This window comes from Apis mellifera, linkage group LG6, assembly GCF_003254395.2.
Source record: "Apis mellifera strain DH4 linkage group LG6, Amel_HAv3.1, whole genome shotgun sequence".
Classification (NCBI taxonomy): Eukaryota; Metazoa; Arthropoda; class Insecta; order Hymenoptera; family Apidae; genus Apis; species Apis mellifera.
In genome coordinates this window covers 1-18,370 of record NC_037643.1, presented here as the reverse complement: position 1 = coordinate 18,370, position 18,370 = coordinate 1, and positions in this window count along the sequence as shown.

Below are 18,370 nucleotides of genomic sequence, written 5' to 3'. Positions count from 1 at the left end.
ACGCTACTCCATCAATATTTTAATGGAATTTTAATCTAATGTAAAATGCAATATATTATATATAAGCTGTTATTTATGAAAAACTGTGAAGATTTTATTTAATTGCATCGATGTGTAACATTTTCTTCAAATCCGCTTGAATAACTCTCAATCTATTTATTTGCTAAAATCCACAGGAAATTATATGATATTTCGAATTAGAAAAATTGAATATATTTTTCTATATATTTGTTTGTCATGTACAAGAAAGTTGGTAACTGTATTTGAATCAATTTAATTAAAATTCCATATTAATTAACTAAATATATTAATAATTAATCGAAAATTAAAGAAAGTTAAGAAAATTAAAACACATAATTATAATATATTATAATTGAGCTTTATTTCATAAATCAAAAAAATTATTTTATATTCGATAAAAAAAAAAGAAATCGTAATATATACATTCTTATGGCACAAAATAATAATCTATATTTTTCTGGATTCCGAAATGATGATAAAACGCTAAAAACATATTCATATTTTTTTATTATACTGATTATTATACTGATGGATATTTGTATTGTTTTTTGAATTTCTCTAAATCACTTTAAATATTTGAGTTGAAATAAGATTGTTTAAAATAATATTGTTAAAAATAAAATTAAAAATTATAATTAAAGTGAAATAATTTTTCTTTATTCAAAAATACTTTCGAAATGAACAAATAAAATTTTAAGATGTATAATATTATAATATATTATTATTACTATTATATAATATATTACTATTACTATTATATAATATATTACTATTACTATTATATAATATATTACTATTATATAATATTACTATTATAATATATTAATAAATGCATACAAAAAGAAATGTATTCGGTTATTATTTAGTTCTATTTATCAAATTTCATTGAAAATGATGGATGAGTTGCAAGATATAATATATATATCTTTTAAAAACATATCAAAATTAACATATATAGTCACATTCATATAAATCATATAAATTATAGAAATAAAGAACTAAATGTATTGAAAATAATATGAATATATATTTAGCGTTATGAGAAAGAATGAACATTAACATAACATTATATTTAGGTTTATTATTCTATCTGCTTTATCTATCTATTCTGTTTATTTATATATTCTGCTTTTTGATAAAAGCTGTCAAAGTACGTATATTCAAAGTACATATACATAATAAGAATAAAGATAAAAAAGAATTAAAAAGAATTTATCGAAAATTTATTCATTTTTCAACAAGTTACAAACATAGAGTTCGATAAAATATTTAATTAAGGTTCATTTTCTTGTATGTTATTAAAAATACAGGATAAATACATATGCAAAAAATTGTGTAATTGTAAAAAAGATTTTAGACTTAACAACACAGAATATATATGTATGTGTTATAATTTCTAAATAATAAAAGAACAAAATAGAAGTATTATTAATTAAAAAAAATTTATAAAATTTTAAATTGATTAGTGATAATCAATTAGAAATATCAAATGGATCCTAATTAACAACAAGATTAAAGTCATAGTATATGAATAAAAGACAATCAATTCGTCCATATTCATACATAAATGCGAATAAAAGATAGTGAAATAATTATAGCCATCGATAACAATTTAGACAACTCATATAAATTAAATAAATAAACTATAAAGTGTTATTAACACTAAATGAAAAATAATTGTATATATTTCTGATATAGAAAATTAAAGCATAAGGACTTATGAATGCCATGTACAAAATATTAAAAAAAGAATAGATAGAAAGAATTAAATATATGAATTAATGACAATAATATGTGAGATATATTTAAAGAAAAATATCTTGAAAAGATTAAATAAATTCAAAGAATTGTAGTGTACACTAAGGCACATATAATATGTGCCAATCAAATATGTGCCAAAAAATAATATTTACAAGCAATAAAAAGATATTTGATGGTTTTGATACAAGATTTAATTGTTAATAAATAAATTGAAATTTTTATTTTTATTAAAGAATATATTGCATGTACAAAAAATAAATTTAATAAAAAACTATTGGATTAAATAAGAAGAAAGAATATGTTATTGTAATATGAATTGATAAATTATTTAAAGAATGAAGGAATAAGGGAATTCACTAAGATAATAATAATGGCAAATTTTCTTAAAACTTATGAACAGACTATAATAAAACATCGTATGAATATTTAATGAAACCAGAATAAACTATTATATATATTTGGAACATATATACAAATGCTAGAAGAACGTAGACACAATAACAAAATTAAGAAATTATATTTCGTGAAATATAATAAGACATTCATATTGCTTTATTAATTTAAAAATAAATAAAATTATAGAATGATACATTTTCTGAATAATCCAAATATGTAAAAAAAAAAAACAAAAATTAAAGGAATCTCAAAATAAAAAAAGTATAATTATGAAAATAGAAATAAAAATAAAATTGAAATGAAAGTTTGAAATGAAAAAAGATAAATATGAAAGAAGAAAACAAAAAACATAAAATGAAAAAAAATAAAAATCAAAACATAAAAATAATAAAAGTGTTTTTAAAATTAAATAAATATGCAGGATATCATACAGGAAAATGCAATCGAATCTAGGTTAATGAACGAAGCATTATTAAAAAACAAACTAAAACAACTAAAACAATAATATTATATATAAAAACTATTTCTCTTTATAAGTTAATAGCTTACTGGTTAATACATAAAAGTAAAATTAAAAGGAATTTCATATTATAATTTCATATACGGAAACAATCCGTACTGAAATAAATATATTTCAAGTGAATTAAAAATAATGAGATATATACGTGTTATAATATAACATAGATTCATTATAAAGATAGAATTATTATATATATCAGAGAAAATATATTTATACAAGATTTTGCAAATATAAAATTTAGAAGAAGCAAAATGTTTATAAATATTAATAGATATTAATTATAAAGAAATGCAGGATAAATCATTATTAAATAATACAAAATTTTAAAGCGGAAATTTAATCTATATTTAACGGAACATATTTACAAGTGTGAGGATATTAAATAGAAAGATCTAACAGAAAATAAAAAAAAGTCATATATATATAATATCTAAAATGTATATTAAATTATAAATTGAAATTAGAATGCAGTAAGAGAAATGTTTAATTGAATATGCAGATATGGATTTAATAGAATGCAAAATAGAAAATCAGTGAATATAGTGAAAATAGTGTAAAATATAAGATTAAAGTATAAGATACAGATTAAATATACACTGCTTTATCTTCAATCAAAAGTAGACAATTTTTTCAAAGCAAAATATATTGCTTTAAGTGAAGCATGTCAAGAAAGATTGTTGTTTATAAAACTATAAGATTTAAATTTTTAATAAAATTATTGATTAAGACAAAGCTATACGTAAGACATTATAGCAATTATAGCAGAAAAAAAATGCATACTAAATACATTTTATAAAAGATCTCAATGAAAGTAATATAATTTAATTAAAATATAATTCTAAATACATAATTGCAGATTTAACCAAACTATTGAAAAAAAAAACAAAATTGAGGAAGCTGTGAATTGAATGAATATGAGCAATGAAAGACAATGTTGTGAAATATAGAATATAGAAATATAATAGAAATATAAAAATAAATAATTAAATGAATAACAATGTCATTTTATATTATGAAAAAATAATATGACAGTCTTTTCTCCTATTTTCCCTACTTTCGCTCTATGATTTTTTGGAAATGTCATTTATTTCTATATGTATGCATGCATAGCAAGACATAAAGATACTAAAAAAAATCAAATTAAGCTTTATTTTTCAACATAAATAATTTAAATAAGAATTCGTATGATGAAAATAAATTCAAATTACTTTCATTATATTCATATATTCAACAAATGTGAATATAAATATTTTCTGTAATAATATAAAGTGAGCGTATTAAGTAAATAAGGAAATATAAATATAAATGATAAAAATAAAAAAAATGAATAAAAAATATACTCACACAATCATATAAAATAAGTATAAAAGAATTTCTTAACAGAAATGATATCATAAAATATGCATCCACTGAAAAAAAAATTTAATTTTAAATTTATTAAATAATTAAAAAATCAAATTTCAAATTAAAAAATATTATCAAGTTAATATTTATCAAAGTATTATATAGTTAAATATAAGAGAAAAAAGTTAATATATTCATATCATTTATTATAGATTTATGAGAGAATGTCTATAATAAATATATTTTAGTGCTATTTTTTAGTACATTTTTGTAACATTTTTGTAACATTGCAATAAAATATTAGAATGTAGTATTAGAATTGTAAGATAGCTTGATCAAAAAATATATATCAATTATATCAAGAATTATAATGATTGTAATCCGAATTGTTACAAATTAATAATTTTCGAAATATTAATAACAAAATATAATAATTGTGTTATACCTTATTACAGCTTAAAACAATTTAGACGACTGAAGTGTTCGAAATTTTATAATGACAATAATATATATATAATGACAATAATAATGATATTAATATTATGTTTTTTAATTTATTATTTTATAATATTAGTAATATTATTAAATTATTAATTATTATTATTATTGCAATTTCTATCATTTATTCTATATTTATTTTCAATATTATTATATCTGAAAAATTCGCGAAATGTCTAAGTTCTCTCTGAATAAATATTAAAATTGATAATATTAGTTTATCCATTATATATTTGTTTGTTTTGTTTTTTTTTACTTTTATGTGTTTATATAAACAATTGAAAAAATATAAATATAAAAATATATGAATCGTACATATATCAATCATATACATAACGTATATTTTGTTACGTACAGGCGAATAAATAAGCTTTATGTAATAGTAGCATTTTTCATAAGTATCTCGAAAATAAAGGCCAATTACTACATGTAAAAAAAAGTTATTTAAATTTTTATTCTTTATAATATACTTAAAAATTATTGAAATTAAAGAGAAGATGTGATTACTTTGCGATCATCTATTTTGAATAATTTTCGTAGTAAGAATGAATAAATTGATAAATTTTATTTTTCGAATTATTCGCAAAAAACTTGGATAGTGTAAAATGGAATTTCATCCATACGTATTTATAACAGCATATCTCAATCGGTAGAGTATTCTTTTTCTTCATATTACATTATATATTGCATATATATTAAAATATATAAAAAATAATGCTTTATTATAAAAATATTGCTTTATTATATTTTATATTTATATTCAAAAATTTATATAATATTTTTTATTGGATTGAAGTGAAGAAAGACTAATCGTATAATATTCAATATATTCAAGTATTTTGATCAATTATTGTTTATCGGAAATTTTATTATTAGATATTAAATAAGTTGCAAAAATTTACAATTTCAGAATTCACAATATTTCAAATATTATTCTAAAACTATTTGATTAATTATTGAAAATCGATCTTAGTACCAATCTTTTATCTTAGTAGCAATCTTTTAGTGTATCACGATATATTTCTTGAAATTTTTTTTTCTATATCACATTTAATGCAAATTTTAAAATTTTAAAAGTCGCTTGTAATATTTATTTTAAATATAAGAATTTTATAAAAAAAATTATTTTGTAAAAATTTATAAAAAAAGAGATATATAAAAAATATCTCATAAACAAAAATAAAATAGTACAATAAAAACGTACATTATAAACAAGTATTCTAAAAATAAAATGAACTTAAATGAGCATGAACTTTAAAAACGGTATTTTTATGATATTTTTGTATTTTTTATTCCTGACGAATATTATACAAAAAATAATGAAATCTTGAAATCAAAATCAATTTTAACCATTCTTTTTGCAGAACGATAAAATGAAATGATTAAAAATAAGAATAGAAAAACATATAAAAGAAATAATTTTTTGCAAATATAAATCAAAATAAATTTTAATGTAAAAAATGCTACATTAATATGAATTTTACCTCATTTCTAATGGAATTATCCTTGTAGCAAATATTTAATATTTCTCGAAGTAAACGTGCTGTTACTTCTACCAATAAAATTCTAGCATTATATATCTATATATATCTACATATTAATTCCTTTAAAAAAAATTTTTTTCTAATATAAAAAATATAATGTTACCTCATGATAGAAATAGAGTAGAGTCAATATTTAAAAGAATAATTTTTGTAGAATGTAGAAGAATCTATAAAAGATCGTATAATTTTTTATCATACAACATTTCTGACAAATTTAGTGATATTAAATAAAAATACATGTTATAAAGTATACATAATAGTAATGAAAATTGTACTATTAAATCTAATAGAATTTGATAAGCATATGCTTGTTAAGTTTATAAATAAGAAATAAATTAAAGAAAATAAATAATTAATAATTAAAGAAAATCAATAGAAAATAAAACAATAATAATATTATCATTTTTATCAAATTAGAAAGATATTGGCATTAATAGAGAAAAAGAAATCATCTTAAGAATAGTCTTAAATATAATAATTAGATTTAGAAATAGTTTTAAGTACACCATAAAAAAATTAATAATTTATAAATTGAAATAATGAAATTTTTCTTTCGAAAAATAGACATAAGATTTATTACAAATAGAATAAAAAAAAAAAAAACATTTCTTGAATAAGAAAAAAAGAATCAGAATTCATATTAATGTGTTATACGGGAACATGTATAGTCAAATATGTCACGATTTAAAAAACAAATTCTGATGAATTTATCGAAGTTCGTTTTGTCCATCAAATCCAATTGATTTATTTAAATTTTTATTAAATTTCAAAATATATTTAATTTTATGTCTTGTATACTTTAAATTTTAAAAATGTCTGGAAAACTTCATCTAATATTTTTATTATCTATTTATATATGATATAACATGAATGAAATATTTATAATTAATATTAATATTAATAAAATCAATAAAATATTGACAATGAATATTAGGTATTTATAATGTGAAATTTATAAATATTGATGTTGAATAATATTACTTTCAGTAAGAAATTGATTTTAATACAGTAAGACTAATATAATAAGACTCCTATATCCGAACTAATAGGGAGACAAAAATGGATGGATAATTAAATTTTCGGATAATAAAACAATTACTTTCTTTTACATTAAATTTCATTTATTCAAGTAATTAAATTAACAAAATTAACAATTTTTTTTCAACATTTAAAGATCCCATATCTTTTCAATGACTAACGCATAAATTTATTGTAAGAAGTTGCGAAGAATTATATTTCCGTTGCATTTCAAAACACATTGTGCCTATACATTAAAACTACATGTTTTCGTTTACTTGGGATTGTGATACCGTTCTCTACCGTCAGATTGAATTGATATGATTATCGAATGATATTTAATCGAATACAGGAAAGTATTTATTATATCTAAATACATTGTATTTACATTGTAATCAAAGTATGCTGTAAAAATCGGTACGCAACAAATATTAGAACATCCGTATATTAGAATAATCAGATAATGGGGATACGGATACAAGTCTCACGATAGAGATTCACAATTGAGAGAATCTCATGTATTACTTCGATATGAATGTCATTATTAATTTATAATTTTTTTTAAACATAGATAATCAATACCTTAAAAATATCCTAAGTTATTCAGTATCTGAGGCTACCCGATTTTTCTGTGTACTAAATTATGTAATATTAGAAAACTATAGAATTCTATATCTATTGAAATATCTATTGAAATCAAACCTTGTAACTTGTAAAACATATTGAATAAAATGATCTCTATTATAAAAGTCCATTACAATTATGTATGTATGTGGAATACATAATTGCATCTTATATTTTGTATTAATTTTATTTCTCTTTGATAATTGATATACTTCTTTCATAATTTTGTTCATTTTATAATTTATCTTCTAAAATTCTTTAAAAATTCAAGTAATATGATATTGAAATACAATATTGTAAATAATCATAAATTTATCCATTGTTCTCAAGCATTTATTATTCGCAAAATTTATAAATAGCTTCTTCATTTTTCATATTCAAACTTTTTGTTCTTAATGTTTCTTTTTTAAGCTTAAGCAAAGAACGGTGTTAAGAGGTAAGGTGTTAACGGTCTGATAAGACTGATTTGAGAATTTAACTGACACTTATAATTGTATATTTCTAACGTATTTCAGACCAGTTGAATGATGATATATTCCAGACGCGGCTCATTCAAATATAAATAATATTGTTCTAGTTTAAGGAATTTATAAAAGAGATGCGCCGATCTGAGAGAAGCGAGATTCCTATTTATCATGAGATTTTGTATATAAATTACTCAAGCCAGGAATTTCGAATTTGGATATCGTAAATCGGTCACGACAGTATTGCTTATTGGCATGCTCCAATGATAGTTCATAAACACATCGTGCTTTGATCGGATACGATTATCTGCTGCGACATTATGAAAGATCCTACTTCCTAATAGATACGTATTCCGCACGAGTAATCACTCATCTTTAAAAAATATACCATTTTATTACAGAATTATTACAGAATCTATCGACAGACATTCGATAAGCATCCATCCAACTATTGCATCCATCAAAACCAATACAATATTACTATTGCGGGTGTGAACATCCATATTTTTACAATTTTCACAAGAAAAAAAAATAAAGATTGAAGAATTTCTATATATTTTCATAATGTAATATGCAAGAGAAATAAAAAAAACAAAAAAAAAAATTTGTTTTCTTATAAATATGAAAAAAGAGAATGTTCTTTTCTAGAACTGCATTTATAAAAAAATATAACCCTATTATAGAATTTAAAATTTACTAAAATTTTATTTGTGGTTTTATTATTCAATGTTGCCACCAATACCACTATTTCATAGTTGCTATCTATTTGTTTTTCTTCAAATGTTTATATTTCAAATGTTTTATAAACAAATACGTACAATTACGTATAATCAAATATATTCATTCAGCTAAACCCGTACATTTTTATATATGTTATATACATTTTTATATATTGTTTTCATTGCCCAGTCAATAAACTCAATGTGTAATTGTATTTTTAATTCTTATATTCAATAAATTTTTCTTTTTTTTGATTGAGCAAATGACTATAAATATCAGTAATTTGATCCAAATTATCTTCTCGCTCTTGTTTCACTTATGCCTCGTTTGCTCATATTTCTTTAATCTAAATATAATAAATATAATAAATACTATTATAAATTATTATGATAACATAATAAAATTGTATGCATTAAAATTTTACTTCAATTTCAGAAATTTTTTTATTTCTTTATTTATAAAGTTTTTTTATAAATTATTAGCGACTGTAAATTATATAAACCATTGTTGGTTTTTGCTGATTTGAATAAGCATTTTAATAATAATAAAAATTTATTATCGTAAAAATTTTATTTAATTTTTAAATATGTATAAAATTAAAAAAAATATTAATAATTTATCAATATAGAAATATATACATACTTCTTTTTACTAAAATATTTTTATCAATATCTTTTTCTAATTAAAATATTATTTCTCTGACTAAAATATTTATTGTTACTATTACTCAGAAAGTGACACATTGATTGACTGAGACGTGATTTCATATTCATTTAATTTCAAATAAATTCAAGTGTTAAAACTTTTTAAATTACTTATTTTTTAAATTATATCATAAATATTGCTAAGATATATTGATGTAATATATATAATTTTCGCTATTTTTACGAAAATCCATTTTCTAAAATTTTTATTCATCAGAATTCCGAATACGTAATTTTACTTAGTTAATCGAATATGTAATTTTTTGAAATTAATTTTTATGAATCATTTTCGAATTCAATAGAGAAAACTACACCGTATATTTTAGACTTGCCAAAATATCTTACTAATAATCTATTAGACTAGGTCTGATATCTATCAATGCTTTTATTTTTATCAAGATTTAAAATCAATATTTATGCATATTGGATTTTTATTTCTGTTCATTTTTTTGATCACAAAATATAAAACACAATTTGCAAAATATAATATTACAATATATAATTACAAAATATAATATAATATTACATTCATTCAATTATAAGCACAATTCATATCAATTATTGTTATTGAAATAAAAATATAATTTAGTTCAGATGTCAAAAGCTCTAAACTCTTTTAAAGTAGTTTATATTGAAAATGAATGGAAACATGAATAGAAACATCCTGCTAAGAAAGAATATTTTATCAAACATATATATTATATACCTTTTTCTTCAATAATTTTAAGTTTACAAACATTTCTTTAAATAATATATCTTACAAATATATTGAAGGTAAAAATTCCCAAACATATTATTGTTGTTATATATATAAAAATATTTAAAAATTGAAATTCTCGTTCATAGTTATTAATACACCAACAATAATTTGACAAAATAATATTTATCGTTATTATACTGAAAATAATTTTTGTGCAATTAAGAAGACTAAACTATAATTTTTCTCGATTCCAAATAATTTTAAATAATTATATATTAAAATTTTATCTACCTGATTTTTTTTTTAATTTTTGTAAATCAAAAAAAAACTAGCAAAATTTTAGATAAAAAATATCTCAGACGAATCTATATTAAATTATATTTTATTAATATCTACAATTGTAAAAAATTTATACATTTGCTATTATTTTCAACTTACAGAATGTATTCAATAAACATTTTTAATATAAATAATATAATATAATTTATTATTAGTATTAGTACAATATGATATATTATTATATACTAACAACACATAATATAATAATTTCATTAGCATAGCAGCTAACTTCTTCTGGCTAAAAATGATTGGTTTGTGTTATTATATCGTGATGATAATCAATTTTTTTATATGTTTACTATATTTATGTTGTTGATCATTCAAAACTATAATTAATAAAGATCATTTTTTAAATTTATAATTTGATCTTGAATATTAACTTGAGTATAAAATCTTTTGAGTAACAATAATATAATATCAACATATTAGTATATATTTCATTATATTTGAAATGAAGTAAAATCTTTGTTTAAAATTAATATTGTTTAATAATGTTAATTAATAATGTTTCATTCAATAATATAGTAGATAAAAACTGAATTTCTTACTAAAAAATTTAATCAAGTACGGTACCGATATACAATTATTTACGATATTACGATATTTATTATTATTAAAATGTACTATCTTAAAAGACCTTTAGTAATATCATCCAATATATTATATTAATAGAAAATATTTATGATCAAATAAACCTTTTCTCGTAAATGTTTGATGAGATTAATGTTTGGATTTATAAAACAATTTGATAAATTAATAATTTGAAAAATAATTTGAAAAATTTTCTTTCTGAAAATTATTTGATATTTTTAAATGCTCTTTTTTTTGAAATATCGACAAAGAAATTTTATTTCGATTTTTGGTAAAAACAATTACTATTGTTTTATAAAAACAAACATTAACCTCTTTAAATAGTTATGAGAATAATGATAGCAATTATATCTATTAATATCTATTATTACAATTATATTATATATATATTATAATATATATATATTATAATATATATCTATTATTATATCTATTATTACAATTATATTATATATATATTATAATATATATATATATATTATAATACATATTATAAATATTATATCTCTTATTACAATTTATCATTGCAATTTCGATTGTTTCATATTTTATTTTGTCATTTCTCAGTAATTTGTTATATTTTGCACACACATACGTGTGCGTGTGTGTGTGTACAAAAATTCTATGCTAACAACTTTTTATAATAACAATTTTTTTTTTGCATATATTTCGAGCAATTATTAAGTTAAAAAACTAAATCGAGCAATTATTAAATTTAAAAAAGTTAAAAATTTTATTCTTTCTATAATAAAAGTCAAATTAAAAAAGCAAGAAAATCTTTTTATGAAATATAATATATTCGATAATATTGTGTTTTTTAAGAATTAAAATTTAGTAATTAAGAATATTATTTTAAAAGAATACTTCAAAATTTCTCATTAATAATATCACTATAAATACAGCATATTTCTAAAAAGAATTCTGATGTGTTAACGTAATAATTTATAATTAAAACTAAAAATAGCAATGCTTATTATATATCTGCAATAATACATACAAAAGCAAATTTGGATAAATTTTACTTTGCAAAATTTTACTTTTCAATTTAAATGAAAGAGAAGAAAAGCATATAAGTCTGATAAAGAATCAATTTAAAGATCAAAGTTTAACAATTTATTTTATTTCACAAATTTGATTTTGATTCTATTTCTAAACATTAGTAGAAATAGCTATAAACATTAAAATTGATAAAAATTGTGACATTAAATTGAACATTACTTTATAAAGAAATAAAAGTTTTCCTCTAATATATATTAAAATTGTGTTAAATAAAATGACATTATCCTTTACGAAATTTTTATAAAATTATATAATTATATTATATAAATTATAATTTTATAATTTTATTTCTATGATAATTATATAAAATATTATATAAAATATAATTATAAAAAAAAATAAAAAAAAATATATATAAATATATAATTATTTATATTTATAATAAAAATATTATATAAAATATAAATATATAAAATATTTATAAAAAATTCACAATATAACATAATAAAATAATCATATAAAATTTGGGATAGATTTTTATAAATTTTATTATTTTATAAAAAATGTGTCAAGTATAAATAGAATTTTAAAGATAAATAAATTTCCAAATTCATTTATAGTGAAATTTTTTTTTTAAATTATGTCGAATTCTCTATAAATTAATACAATAATAAAAAAAAATGAATCAATTTCTAAAACTATCGGTGAAACTTGATCACTGATCTTTTTAATAAAATGAACAGAATTTCTTATAATTATTATTGTAAAAAAAAAATTATTTTATGTAATTACTTATATAACGAAAAATTCTAGAAATATATTTTTAGTATATTCAGGCTATTTGTTGAAAGTTTTGACAAGGTTTTGTTGTATTTTCAGATAATTCTAATAATTTTGTAACTAATAATTCTCTAAATTCTCTAAAATCTTCTAATTTTTATATTTTTTTTGTTGCAATTTTGTAAACTATTAAAGCATTTACAACTGAATCCTAAAAAAAGTTGAATATCAAGTTTTCGATACAATTTGATTCCTTTTCTAATTGCAGTAGCATAAGAAATATTATCAATAGAATTACTATTATCGATATTTCTATTGCGGATGTGAACAGTAATGATGGAAATAAGTGATGCGAGACATCATTCTTCCAACCATCAACGCGACTCGTATTACTAAAATATCGGTATAAGTACTGGAGTACACTTGATACAGTGGCGCGCGTGGCCTGAACGAGATTTCGTTAGAAACGCGCGCAGTCGACGTGGTAGCTAGAGTGTCAACCTGATCTTTAGGTCTGAGACGACATTTTCTATCCATGCCAATCTCAATAACAATCAGCATTTCTTATTTGAGAAAAATTATTATAAAAACTTGATCACTTTCCTGGGAAACAGTGGACTTTGTGGATGGCGTAACCTTTCAGTTTCTTTCTAGGAATTTTTCATAGATTAGAAGTTCAGGAGACTAGTCCATAATGTAATTGATTGCTTATGTACCCCACTAAAGACTCGCGATCGTATAAAATGAATATAGAGAGAGAATTATTTAAAAGATACCAGCTTTCTGGGAGAATTTTTTGAACTTTTAGAATCTTCTAACCGTCAAAACTTTTAGAACCTTTTAACCTTCATGAACTTTTTGAACTTAAAACTCTTTCAAACTTGTAACCTTAGTGATTACGTGAATTTTCATTAACATATAGACTTTGCTTTTGATCGTCTTATAATAGCACTTGTTAATAGCGAACTTTGTAATTAATCACAATTAATACATTATAATTAATTGGTTTTATTATTATATACCATAGCTTCAGATTAAAACAAGCACTGTATTCTTCATTTTAATCTACATTCATTAATAAATAAGTAAAATGGCATGTGCATTCTTAAAGAAATAATAACATATAATTATAAATATAGTTCCAGATAATATGACGATTATCTTTAATCGCATTTATAAATAAGAAGTAGATTTAGATGAAGTAGATTATACAATATACAAATCCATTCATTTTATAGTTTACAATAATATGTTGTATTTTAGAAGAAACATAAAAAAAAAATTTTAATTATTAAAAAAAGTGAGAAATTATTTATTTAATAAATAAGTATCATTTTTTATTAAAATATATAATTTTTATCAGAATAAATATAACTATTAATTTTATATAAGAATAACTATTTATTTATTACTATTTTATGAACTATTTTATTATTTATTTATTACTATTTATTTATGAACAGAGTTAAGAAAAATATGAAAAATAAGTGAAAAAATATATATCTAAAAATATATTTCTAGAATTTTTCGTTATATAAGTAATTCACATAAAATAATCTTTTTTTACAATAATAATTATAGAGAAATTCTGTTCATTTTATTAATAAGATCAGTGATCAGGTTTCACCGATAGTTTTAAAAATTGATCAATTTTTTTTTTATTTCCATATTAATTTATAGAGAATTCGACATAATTTAAAAAAAATTTCACTATAAATGAATTTGGAAATTTATTTATCTTTAAAATTCTATTTATATTTGAGACATTTTTTATAAAATAATAAAATTTATAAAAATCTGTCACAAATTTTATATGATTATTTATTATGTTATATTGTGAATTTTTTATAAATATTTTATATAATTATCATAGAAATAAAATTATAAATTATAATTTATATAATATAATATATAATTTTATAAAATTTTAAAGATAATGTCATAAATTTATTTATCACAATTTTAATATATATTTAGAGGAAAACTTTTATTTCTTTATAAAGTAGTGTTCAATTTAATGTCGCAATTTTTATCAATTTTAATGTAGCTATTCCTACTAATGTTTAGAAATAGAATCTCAAAATCAAATTTGTGAAATAAAATAAATTGTTTAACTTTGATCTTTAAATTGATTCTTTATCAGACTTATATGCTTTTTTTCTCTTTCATTTAAATTGAATTTAAATTTGCAAAGTAAAATTTATCCAAATTTGCTTGAATTGTATGTATTAGTGCAGGTATATAATAAGCATTGTTATTTTGTTAGTTTTAATTATAAATTATTAGGTTAACATATCAGAATTCCTTTTAGAAATATGGCATATTTATAGTGATATTATTAATGAGAAATTTTTGAAGTATTCTTTTAATTATTATTCTTAATTACTACAAAACATAATATTATCGAATATATTATATTTCATAAAAAGATTTTCTTGCTTTTTAATTTGATTTTTATTACAGAAAAAATAAAAATTTTAACTTTTTTCTAATTTAATAATTGCTCGATTTAGTTTTTTAACTTAATAATTGCTCGAAATATATGCAAAAAAAATTGTTATAAAAAATTATTAGTATAGAATTTTTGTACACACCTGCGCGCACGCGCACGTGTGTGTGCATGTGTGTGCGAAGTATAACAAATTACTGAGAAATGATTAAATAAAATATGAAAAAATAAATAAAATTGCAATGATAATTGTAATAAGAGATATAATATTTATAATATATATTATATATATAATATAATTGTAGTAATAAATTAAGAGATATAATGCTGATATTGCTATCATTTTTCTCATAACTATTTAATGAGGTTAATAATTTGTTTGGATTTATAAATAATAGTTTGGATTTATAAAACAATAGTAATTGTGTTTGCCAAAAATCAAAATAAAATTTCTTCGTCGATATTTCGAAAAAAAAGAGCATTTAAAAATATAAAATAATTTTCAGAAATAACATTTTTCAAATTGTTTTATAATTCCAAACATTAACCTCATTCAAACATTTATGAGAATAGGTTTTATTGATTTACTATTAATATAATATATTGGACGATATTACTAAAGGACAATGTCTCTTAAAATTTTAAGATAATACATTTTAATAATAATAAATATCGTAATATCGTAAATAATTGTATATCGGTACCATACTTGGTTAAATTTTTAGTAAGAAATTCACTTTTTATGTACTATATTGTTGAAACATTGTAAACAATATTAATTTTAAACAAAAATTTTACTTCATTTAAAATATAATAAAATATAGACTAATATGTTAATATTATTGTGTTCAAAAGATTTTATACTCAAATTAATATTCAAGATCAAATTATAAATTTAAAAAATGATCTTTATCAATTACAGTCTTGAATGTTCAACAACATAAATATAGTAAACATATAAAAATACTATAAAAATATCATCAGGACATGATAACACAAACCAATCATTTTGCCAGAAGAAGCTAACTGCTATGCTAATGAAATTATTATATTATGTGTTGCTACTATGTAATAATATATCATATTGTACTAGCATTATATTATATTATTTATATTAAAAATAAGATATTTATTGAGTACATTTTGTAAGTCCAGAATAATAGCAAATATATAAATATTTTTACAATAATGAATATTAATAAAATATAATTTAATATAGATCTCATCTAAGATCTGTATCTCGTCATTTTTTATCTGAAATTTTGCTTGTTTTTTTTTTTGACTTACAAAAATTAATAAAAACTTAGATAAAATTTTAATTTAGAAAATATATAATTATTTATCCGATAATATACAATGTTCAATGATATGAATTACAAATTTAACAAAATATAAAATTTTGATATTTTTTGTCTTCACATATAGGATTAATATATTCATGAGTTATAAGTTTGAAAGATCTATTTAAAATAAACATAAGAATACTGAATGAAATTAATTAATACATAATTTATTTATTAAATTTTAATGCTTTAGGTGAAACAAGATACAAATGAAATGAAAGCATATTACTTCTACCAATGCAGATTCATTCTTTTTTCGTTTCATTTCATCTAACTTCATAAACTTAAATTATTTTTTAATGAATAAATCTCAATCAATATTTTTGAATATTAATTTCTGTTTTTATTTTTATTATCAAAATCGAAAAATGATTCTATCATTAAACATATTATATTACAATTTTTTTACTTTTTTAATATTTTTATATTTCTTTATTTTTTCTTCTTTTTACATTGTAATGTTCGAGGAAAATTATTACAAGATGTGAACAAATAGACAATACCTTAAAATCATTTGGAATCGAGAAAAATTATAGAAAAATCTTCTTAATTGCAACAAAATAATTTATGTTCAGTAATAAAATAAATATTTTTGTTAAATTACCGTTGGTGTATTAATAACTATGAACGAGAATTTCAATTTTTAAATATTTTTATATATATACCACAACAATAATATGTTTGGGAATTTTTACCTTCAGTATATTTGTAAGATAAATTTTTTAAAGAAATGTTTATGCATAAAATTGTTGAATAGAAAGATATATAATATATATAATTTAATGATAAAGATATTTCTGGAAATTTTAATAAAGTCATGTTTTTTAAAAATATATAATAATATATTTTTGAATTTCTTATAACTTATATTAATATAAGATAAAAGATAATATTACAATTAATATTAATTAATTATATGTATTAATAACTTAATTATTAAATAATATATAATATTAAATTTAAAGTTAATTTTCAAACAATTTTAATTTCATTATTTTTCTAAACTTGCTTATGTAATTGTAAACTTATTTATTTTTATAATTTTTCAAAAAGGAAAGATTGAAAAATTTTTATATATTTCATAATATGATATAAATATAAGAAAACAAAGTTCTTTTTAAATAAAAAAAAAAAATGTTTTCTTAAATTTTCATTTTAGACTGCAATAAATTTTTAATCCTTACATTTAATATTTAATATTTATCATTTTCTTTTATTTTTGATCATTTGTGATGAAAGAATCAAAACTAATTACAAAAGGAAACAAATACTAGTAATTAAGTTATTTAAAATTATATCATCTCTGTTTAAGAATATATATTTTTTATTTCTGTAACATGATTAATTTCTAGTTTCTTGTGAATTTTCTTGCCAGAAATAAGATTAGATTTTCAATAGTATCGATAAGAATACAATAATTATGTTATGAATGAATTTATAACTTTATTCTTTATTTTTTTTATTGTTGGCATCAATTGAAAAGAAAGCATTTCTGAAAAAAAATAATTTTCTTATCAGTCTTCTGTAATATGTAAATGACTAAAATATTTATATTA